Source organism: Cyanistes caeruleus, chromosome 13 (genome assembly GCF_971803275.1).
Source record: "Cyanistes caeruleus chromosome 13, bCyaCae1.hap1.1, whole genome shotgun sequence".
Taxonomy (NCBI): Eukaryota; Metazoa; Chordata; class Aves; order Passeriformes; family Paridae; genus Cyanistes; species Cyanistes caeruleus.
The window spans coordinates 17,219,619-17,230,373 of record NC_141713.1 but is presented as its reverse complement, the minus strand read 5'-3'; positions in this window follow the sequence as shown (position 1 = coordinate 17,230,373).

The window sequence follows — 10,755 nt, the reverse complement described above, 5'->3', positions numbered from 1 at the left end:
TTAAGTAAAGTTCTGGATTTAAAACAGGGGCAGGAAGAACAAAATCTGCCTGAGAACAGCTGTTTCCACTAGATGAGCCAATAGGAACCATTCCAGACACTTCTGGCCCATCTGGGACCTTCAGTGCTTTTTGGTCTCCGATAGTTTCTTTTCCAAATGTGTTAGGAAAACTTCCTAGGACCTGTCATCTACTGAGCTAAAACCTTCCAGCACCCCCTGAGGCTCAGTTAAACTGGACACAGAAGTGGACATGGATTTTTAGATGGCTCATAATCTCTTTAGATCTTTAGTACTGTTATTCCTAGTGGATGGTTTTATAACATGATACAGGACATCACGAGGAATTGCTCAAAACCATACAAGATATTATTACCATGTGTCACAGCTGGGAAACTCCTTTTACAGTGCTGTTTTCTAAATGTGAAATTCTTCACTGTTGCTCTATTTCCAGGAGAGCAGACTTTTTGGGGGCTCTTGGAAAATCTCAGTATTTGACAGGAAACAGATTTGTCCATGTTTTTTTTTTTCCACCAAGAAAGTAAAGCACACAAATTTCCTTCTCAACATAACTCTTCTCTCATTTCAGAAAAATTTCAAGATTCTTATAAAAAACCCTACAAGGGTGTACGTACAAAGAGCAATTTCAAAGTACAAGTCACAACCATAAATCAGACACCAAGAAATCACAGCTTTAAAAATGAATAAATTTATCGCGGTAGAAGTGACCTTCATTGCCAAGGTGAGCTGTTTTTCTACTAGTCTTTGGAAGTATTTAATAAGCAGTATGTACTCTTTTAAAATCCTCTTACACTATTAAAATATATTTCATAAGGCCAATGAGGCAAAAAAGAAAACCATAAAATATCATTAGAGTATTTCCAGAAGCTCTGCAGATAGAAAATTTGCAAGACTTGCATATCCAGACACAATACAATCAGCAGCAGCAGCAAAGTTAGAGCACTGTACTCAGATCTGCAGCTGCTTCCCACCCCATAAGGAAATGGAAGGCAAACACAGTTATCACTTCCTTCCTTCTGTTTACTGAAAGAGAGAAAAAAAAAAGTAAACTCCAATGGTTTCTGGGTTATAAGAGTCCAAGGAAGTTAAAATCCACACCAGATAAAACCCTATCCATTTTCTAGACACAGAAATGGTTCAGAAATCAAAATGCCATCCATTTCAAACACTGCCACTGGTGCAGTGTTTAGACACACTGGTTAAATACCTGCTCTTCTGTTAGGGTTTTCCTTGTGTGTCTCTGAAAGAAGGTTACTCAGACAGACTCACTTGGCAGTGAAATTAGTCCTTAAAGACAGTATAAATGAAATAGAAATGAAACATGGAGCAGTGGAAAGAAATGCTGTCCAAGTGCCAATTGGGTTTGCAGTGCTCAGGTTGCAGCCGCTGTCTGGGAGTATCCACAGGGCAGCTCCAGCCCTGCCCATGGCTGAGCATGTGGATGAGGCAAGCCCTCACATCAGCAGCTCTGCTCTGTTCAGCTGCTCTGATGTCTTTGCTGCACTTCCCTGTGCTGCACAACGTGGTACCTACACTCCCCACTTAGGTCTGGTCCACAGGAGAAATGTGAATTTCAGGCTATCTCTGAATCTCTCATGTAATTTCCATGCTTTGCTTGGATTAGCAGCTACTGCTTTGAGTATATAACTTAATTCAGTTTGGAAGGATTGCTCATTTTTTTCTTTCCAAAGTTAGGTTTGCCAATGTGAACCTTCCTCCCCCTCAAAAGCAGTTGTGAGATATCAGTGTGTAAAGGGAATACATCACTGCACAAGAGCTGTGGTAGCCCTTTTTCCTTTGAACTGTGCCTCTGAAACCTGTTCAGCTCAATGCACATATCTGCAGAGAGCAAACACACACTATATGCCCCCCTGGAGATTTAGCTTTTCTTTCCTCTTTGTTGTTAACTTAATGAGACTAAAAGCTTACTCTTTTGCTCTGTGTAAAAGGAAACCATGTGAACCTCATTTTGCCCTGGAACTATATAAAATTCTACATTCAGCCTCTTTAGCCTAACAAACATATTAATGAAGCTCAGTTGCAGCATCTGTGTTTGATTCTCTCACTTTGTTGCAGCTGACATTTTTTTTTCTAAACCATCCTTTTCTGCCTATTCATAAATTAAAAGAATAGGGCTCCCTTGAGAGCTGTGCATGGTAAAAGATGACAGTTTGCTGACTTATTACTACTCCAGCAGATGAGGTTGTTTGTTTGTATTTACCTCAGTGCATTTAGATACCAAATCCAAGAGGAAAAGAAAGGCTCTGGGGATCTGCACAAGAGCTGCCTGACTGGCTGCACTGCCACAGAAACAAGAACTTTGAAAATGGAGTGTGAGCCTTTTTCTCACACAGAAGCTTTGGCATTTTAGCTATCTTGTTTATATACAGGCAACTGTCCTGAGTTGTGTATGCACAGGATTAAATCATGAAAAGCTTATTCCTGCATAGGAAACCATTCTGATAAAAGGCATTCTGATTCTAATTTGACTAATTATGAAATGCACAACTATCAATTTGCCATATAAATGTATTTGTGAAAATATAAACCAACATTTTTTTTACCTACAGACTTTGTTCCTGATATGAAAACCTATGCCTGCAGACAGTCTAAAAGTGTTGTTCTCAGAGGAATGATCTATTCTAAATTATCCCTTACCACTATCAGGCCTAGAACTTCTGCTTCTCAAATTGCACCTGTCATCCTCATGACCACTTTTCTTCTTACATGTGAGGATACACAGTTTCAGAAGCTTGCACTCCCTCAGGGACTGGCATATGGAGTTACACAAATAGATGGATCTGGAGACAGTTCTGTTCCTGTGGCTGTGGGAAATCTCACACATACTGCTGCCTTTGGAATTGTACAAGTTACAGCATGGGGATCACACATAACTGTTTTTATAAAATCAGAAGGAAAGAATTAGAGCAGCCTTATTGATATAAAAACTGATGACAACATGTCATCCAGGTGCAGAAAGGAAAGTAATGCTAACTTTAGAGAACACTTCACTTGAGAGTAAAGGCTGAGGAAGAAATAACCAATCTTCTCTCCCCTCCATCAAAAATTCAGCTGCTGAGTGTTTTTGTGAGGAAAAGAAGGCAGTGGCAACTCTTCCTCAGTTTATTCCCAACAGAAGACAACAAGATGCTGCTTTCCTTGCCCAAATTGCTCCATTTGAACCTCCCAACAGAGCCACATCCCTCTTGGGCTCTGAGTAATTTTGTCTTTCAGCTTTACTCTTTGGCCTTAATGCCAGTGCTACCAAAAGGACACCCAAGTGTTTGCCACAGGGAAGTTTGATGTGGACTGTGTACTGTTCCACACCCAAATTATTGTCAAGCAATACTGAGCCCCACAGTCACTTCAAACAAGATTATAATCCAAGCAAAGAAAAACAATCCGACACCAATTCAGAAGTTGAAGACCAGAGTCTGAAGAACTTTGTGCCTCGTGAGAGAACTACAGTACACAGAGTTAGAAAAATATTTGAATAATTTGAGTACCTAAAATGTTAGGAAGAACCTTATGGAAGATAAATATAAGAGGAGGCACAATCACTCTTGTCAAACCTGCAAGGAGCTCCTCAAAGGAGCAGTTATTTTGTAGTTTCTTCACTTTACAACCACTTCAAATATCCCCTCCTTGGAGTTCACCTCCCCACTTCTCTCCTTCTTCAGGCTCCTACCAGGACGAACAGGAGAGAGCAGCAGTAGCCATACAGCACCCAAGCCTGCTCTTACAGGTAGGGAAAAGAAGAAACAGGACACTGGGAGAAGGAGGAGCTGAGGGGAAGTTCAGGAATTAAGCTTCTTTTCAATCCCAGGCTGAAGACATGTAAGCCTTCTCTGCTCCTCAATATCTTGTAAAAAAATATTGATGCAAACTACAGTTGTCAATCAGAAGAGAAAAGCAATGGGAAACATACCTGCCCTTTACACAGCTTAAAAGCTCATTAATTTAAAGGCAAAAAGAACACAGCATGAAAGAGTGCTTCAGACTGTTGTTTAGACTAAAACATGGCTTGCATCCTAGCAAATTCTTGTCTTTCATTGTGCTTCTACGTTGTCACTTGGGCTGTATCACAGGAGCAGACATGTTCAGCTTGCCTTCCAGTCCTGTCTGCGTGGTGCAGGACTCCCCAGAGATGTTCTGGGGCTTGCAGAGCAGACTGAGCACACAGTGTGAGCATGGTCCCCTGTGCTGCAGTCTGAAACAGAGTGAGTGCCCCTTGTTTCTGACACCTGGCTCTGAGATCCAGAAAAATATTGAATTTCATACAATATGAAATCTATGAGCATGTTTTCATGGTGATACATGAAAACAACTGTTAAAGTTAGATAGAAAAGTTAAATGTGTGAGTGTGTAGATTAAAGAGTTTTCTTAAGTCACTGGGTGAAAAGGTTAGTTTAGAGTTTAAAATAGTTTCAAAAGCAGAAGACAGGATGGAGGATTTAGAATGCTATTTCTTTTCCTTCTTCTGTCTTCTTCATGTTCTTCTTCTAGAGTTTTTGGGTAATGGTGAGTGATTGGACAGAAAATGCTGCAGTGCAGCACATAGGTGTTGAATCATTAAATCATTAAGAAAAATAATATACATGTCTATTGTTAATTGGATAAGAATAAATATAAAGATAAAAGAACTGCATGGTTTGAAGCCATTTTGTACCATCAGAACAAAATGAGCCAGGTTGTGGTGAATTGAACTTGTGCAGAAAGTCTGGAGAGACCTGCCAAGTTTTGTAATGACATCCTAATAAACAGGAGAAACAAGATCCTAACGAGCTTTGGAGTTTTCTTCTGAGCCAGAGAACTGAGATAAGCAGGACTCCCCATGAGGGAGTATCCCAAAGGAGCTCAGCCCAGAGAGGACTGAGAAATCCAGGAGTGAGGAAGAGTACAAAAGAAGTGCAGCAGAATGGAGAGAGAGAAAACACAAATTAAAAAGTCTCACCCTGTCCTGCTGGCCCTGCAGGCAGGAGTTCAGCCCAGGGTGCCCTGACAGCAGAAGCTGTCCCTGTGTGCAGTGAGGGAGGAATTGCTGCCAGGGCTGGGCTCAAGCACAGCCCCAGGCCCACACTTGCTGTGCAGTTTAGATGTACCTGCTGACAGCCCTGAGCTGTCATTGCAACTTCATTTCATTTATATCTCCTTCACTAGACTCTGTCAATCAAAATGACAATCGCTCCATTAAGGCTGCCACCAGTCAAATGCAATTCTGGGTAACTCAGAGGAGGTGAACTCACTCACTGTACGAATCCTGACAAATTGGCTATCACCTCCTTCCTTCCTTTTTTTATTTTTTTTAAGTAACCATGTGAGCTGTTTCTTGCATTTCTAGTAATCCTATTAACTTCCAAAGTGATGCAGCATGGGAGCCCAGTCAGCCAGTGAGAATTAATGGCCAGTGGAAAGGCTGCCTGTGATAGATTGAGCTTTCATGCAAAGAAAATTGGAAATGCAAGTGAAAGAGTCAATGGAATAAGCCGCAGTAGCCTGGGGCCCTGCCAACAACTGAGTGAAAAATATCTACAAAACACACTGTACAGCTCACTGCAATAATCTGACCCTCAGGTCATGTGCAGAGTAGATTGCTCAGGCCACAGAAAAATAAATTGGGATGTCAACACATTGTTACCAACCTCAGGTGGAGCTGCCAACTCATTAATGGAATGAAGCTTTGGGGTTGCAGGGGGTGAGAAGATAAGGTTTTGGAGAAGATGTTTTGTTTTGGAGAAGATCCAAACCATCCAAGTCTTTTATGTATGGGGGAGCCTTGTAAAAGGCCACAGAACACCAAGTCCTTCACCACAACTCACTCTGTGTCTGCTCACCTCTGTGTCAGTTAATAGAAACTGATGGCAGCTTTTCTAGCAGAACACACCTGAGATAAATGCAAAATTTTCCTTCTTTTGGCAGCAAACCAGTTTTTCATTATCCAGGATCTGAGATGGAACTTCAAGGCCTCGGTCAAACTGAAGGGCTAAGGCAATTTGATTGGAACTCTCTAGCCCTCTTCATTTGAAGCAAAAATCTCCTAGTTTCAGCTGCCTGATGCATTCTGCTTCTATAAAAGATTTTCCAGTAGAAAACAAAAAATCTCCAAATCTGACAGGTGATTCTGGAAGATAATCATCCTTTCAATAGGAGGAATGGGAACAAACCTAACCAGTTTAGATACACAAGCCCATAGAGGAATGCTTGAAAGCCAGGATTTGTTTGTCTGCAACAACAGAGGGTAAGCTGTATTGGTTTCCTAGGGCCACATGTAGGCAGACCACAGTCATACAAGAGCTTTTATTGTCACACAAAAGCAGAGAAAAACACAACTGACTTCATTCTGAGCCTTCAACACTGTTCTTTTATAATTTGTGATGCTCTGCATTAAAGCAGTGTACATAGTACCAATAACACAAGAATCAACTTTATCACTCTCATAAATAAGATTTTCTTGGCCCTGTGACGAACAGAAGCAGATAAACATGGTTTGTGATGCTCTTTAGTCCTATGTACCACCTACCTTATCCAAATGTCACACAAACTGCTCACTTGTATCAAAACACATCTGGAGAAAAATTTATCACTGGCATAGTCCAATATGCTTAGATTCTGTAAATCAAGTGTACAGGGCTGTCTGCTCACTCAGCTACTTCTGAAGAGATACACTTGTATCCAAGGAAAAATTTTCACCACAAAACAAGACACCCAATAATAAACATGTTTGGTTGGGCGGTTTTTCTGTGTGTTCCAAGTGATTTCAAGCAAGAGATGTAAATATTCCACCTCTGGAGTCTAATTTCTGTAGGAGTGAAGCAAATTACCTTTTGGAAGAAGTGACTTCTGACTAGCACTCTACTTAATTCATTCTGTCAGCGTGTACTTTAGTGGTCTGTGTGGGAGACTGACTTTGTCCAAGACTGATGCTCTCTACTTTATAAATTGAATTCACTGATGCATAATTGAGCCCTTGACTATATCAAGCATTTGCTTCACCAGACCCTCTTCTTGCTTACTTTTGCTATATTTGCTCTGTGAAAAATACGCTGCTTTCATTCTGGGGAATGAAAAATTGAGAGCCATGCTGAGCATGCTTGGAGCCCTGCAGACACAGGTAACATTTGATACATGTCAAGTAACACCTTTGATTTCTATTTTGCTTTTATTTTTTTTTTTTACAACATTATTTTTAAGCAAATCTTGTTGGAAGAAAAAAAAAACCCAGTTAGTGTTTGTTTTGAAACAGTAATTATTCTGGTTTTGGATAGACAAGGAGCAGGCTGATTCCATAGCATGCTGTGAACCTGTTTGTATCTTACAAAGCTTACTGGGCTGCTCAGAGACTGGAGCCTTTCAAAGAGCCCACCCAGCATTCTGTGGTGCCCACTGCCTGTACAGCACCCACAGCACCCAGCCTGTCACACACCTCAGATACTTCACCTGCAAAATGAGGGAACCTGTTTTCACTTGAGGAGTCCCACAGGGAGGCCAGTTTCCTTATCCCTCTGTCAGTGCTAATTAACAGCATATCACAATTGGTTTTCACTCAGGCAGAGAGAAACACAGTACAGCAGGATTACCATTCTAAGTGCCATTTGTCTCTCTGTTACTGAACTTCCAGGCTTTGTTCCAAAGAGATTTGAAAGATGTTGGGAAGCAGCTGCACAGAGCTAATGTCTGACAGGCACAAGTGTCTGAGCCAGGTGTAAGCAGCCCCAGCACAGAGCCCTACCCCAGGGGCTGTGCTGTGTCCCACAGCTGCCCTGCTAGGATCGCCTGCACTCGCAATTTCTGCTGCATCTCAACTGGCAGAAAGCTTGCCTGCTTTTCTGTGTATGGTGAAATGTGGAAAGGCACCAAAGTGCCTCTAGCACCATGCAAAATAGATCAGATAACAAGAAAGGAAGAAGCAAAAATCAAGTTTTATCCAACACGCCTATTTGGAGAAGCGTATTTGTGGCCAAACATCACCAGACCTTTTGACAGAGGGGTCTGTGTGTGGGCCAAGAGGACAGAACTGCTTGAAGTAATGGTACAGGAAAGTCAGACCATTACTGCAGGGACTGCTTGTAACACTCCTTAAACTCTTTTTGCTGTAAGCATGAACTATGTGACTATGTTAGCCTGGAACAGAGAAGCTTATTCCACAAACAAAACATAATTACACCTCACTTGGATATAATGGAAATTCTGCTAAAACCTTTGAGGATCTCGTTAATCTTCCCTGGCTTAATTTATGACAACTTTCTAATTCTGGTGAATTTCAAACCTAGTGTTTGAAAGAGAGGACAATACTGAGGTTACCAACTCCATCTCAATTAAAAATCAAGTTTAAATCAGTTTAATCAAGTTAAAAATCAAGTTTATCATCTCAATTAAAAACTGTACTTGCCCCAGACTTCCTTCATGGTGTGGCCAAGCTGCTCCCTGCCCATTTTGCAGAGACAGAAGAATATTCTTCCTTCACCAACTGGTGTCCCTATATGGGAGACTACAAATGGATGCTCCTTGGAGTGGGGATGATATTCCAGAGTGTACAGCAGCACTCAGTGCAACAGGGCTCTGATTTTAAACCATTGAAAACCTGACAGTGTGTCATAGTGTATATAACAATCACCTCTGGATGGGGGATTTTCTGTTTGACAAAACTCTGCTTATCAGCAGCACTCATCCCCACCAGATTTCCTTGAACAGGAAATAAAAGAAGTCATAACAAAGAAAACTGACCAATAATTAGAACTAATTTCAGGTAATATAACATGTAGCTAAACTGGAAATAACTGTGTTGGGAATTCTATGTTGCACATACAGTAGTTTGCCATAATTGTACGTTTTTAGGTTTCCTTTGTTGGGTTTTGTCAAGAATGTATCTGTGGTATTTTTACTGGCACATGTAAGGTATCTCATGATTGTCATTCATAACAAAATAGGGACAGGTTGTCACAAGCTTCACTTTTTTCCTGGAAGCCCTTGGGTTTCTCTGCACCAGTTAGGCAGATTGCTTTTGACATGTGGGTTGCACTTGCAGATGCCAGTCACAGAGCAGCAGAGAGCTCCAGAGCAGCCTCTGTTATCCCTCCAGCTCTAGAGGTCACTGCACAACCAGGATTACACTCAATACTGGACCTAGAGCCTCTGGCTCACCCACAGCTGAACAGACCCGGGGGTGTCACAGGGCAAGGCCCACATTCTTAAGATTTTTAGGTTCTCCTTACATGTATAATTAATATCATATTCTGCACCTTGGTTTATAATAGTCCTCAAATAAATCATATTCAGAAGACATTCAAATGAAGGCTGCTATGAAAAATAGTAAGAGTACTACCTGATAATACAAAGGTCTATATTTTCTGAATTTTTGGAAAGTATTAGAGATTTATTGTTTGTTTGGTTTGGTTTTGGGTTTTTGTTGTTGCTGTTGTTGTGTGGGTTTTTGTTTTGTTGTTTTGGTTTTTGTGGGGTTTTTTGGTTTTTTGTGGTTTCTTTTTGTTTTGGTGGGGTTTTTTTTGTTTTGGGTTTTTTGGGTTTTTTTTAATTTATTTTTTTTGTGTGTGTGTGTGTGGTTTTTTTAAAATGAGGTTAATGCAGAGAAGTTTTCTGCATGTATAAACTGTCCTGTCTGGAATAACTGAAGTTCAATATGTACTGGAGCAGGACCCTAGGATGTGATTTCCAAGTCCTAGAACACAAAGGAGTAAATTATTTACAAACATATTGTGTAAAATTTGGCTGAATTATACTGCAGAAAATCTGTTCCCAAGCTCTTAAAAGCCCAGTAAAGGTCTTTACAATTGATTTAATGCCAACATTTGCTTATTCTATTTTCACCTTACAGAACTGCACAGGACCCAGCACAGCAGCAGTTGGTGGGTGGAATCAGATGAGACTTTTCCTAAGAAGACTGAAACATAATCAGCTCCATTGCCCATATTCAAAAGCAGTGGTGGATATGATACCCCACCTTAATGTCTATGTACACATAGGAGAAGAAACTTTCACCTGAGTCTCAGAAGCATTTGGAAAGATCCAGAGAGAAAAAAAGCATATTTCCAGTTTCCTCAAGTATCTTTCCACTGTGTCTGCTATGATGAAGATGGACAGTCCTGATGCATTATTTAGAGTTGGGAATGCCCCAGAGCCAAAGGAAGCACACTGTAGGCAAGAGAACTGCTGTGAAATGCAGGGCAAGCATGGCTTGCCATGACACCATGGCACAGCTGAGGCTTTTCAGGGCTAACAGAATTATTCTTTCTGGAAGGAATCCATACTCATGAAGAAAGGTATTTCTCAAAGGCACAAAGAAGCATAAAACCTCAGCTCTCTCCTTTAACAATTCTTACTTTCCATTATTTCCTTTATTTCATGGGCCTATTTCAAGGGTCATATATTAATTATGACATTCTTCCTCCTGCAAAACAAGTCTCTTCTCTGACCAGACTTTCCTCTCCAGCTTTATTCCAAAGTTGTCCTCTTATCTTTCCAGCCTAACTGACATTTCCCTCCTCAAGATCACTCCAGGGGTTTACTCTCAAGTAACTACATGAACAAACATAGCACATGAGGAAAAGTCTGCACCTCAAGAGCAGATACAACTCCAGCTCTCGAGGGGTCATGCCAAAGCTGAATGGGCACATGAAAGCCTGCAGCTCCAGGGAAATGAAGCTTTACTGTTGCACTTTGCTCTTAGAAAGTCATTCTGGTGAAGTTGGCCAAAGCTTTTTAAATGTTTGGACACAAATT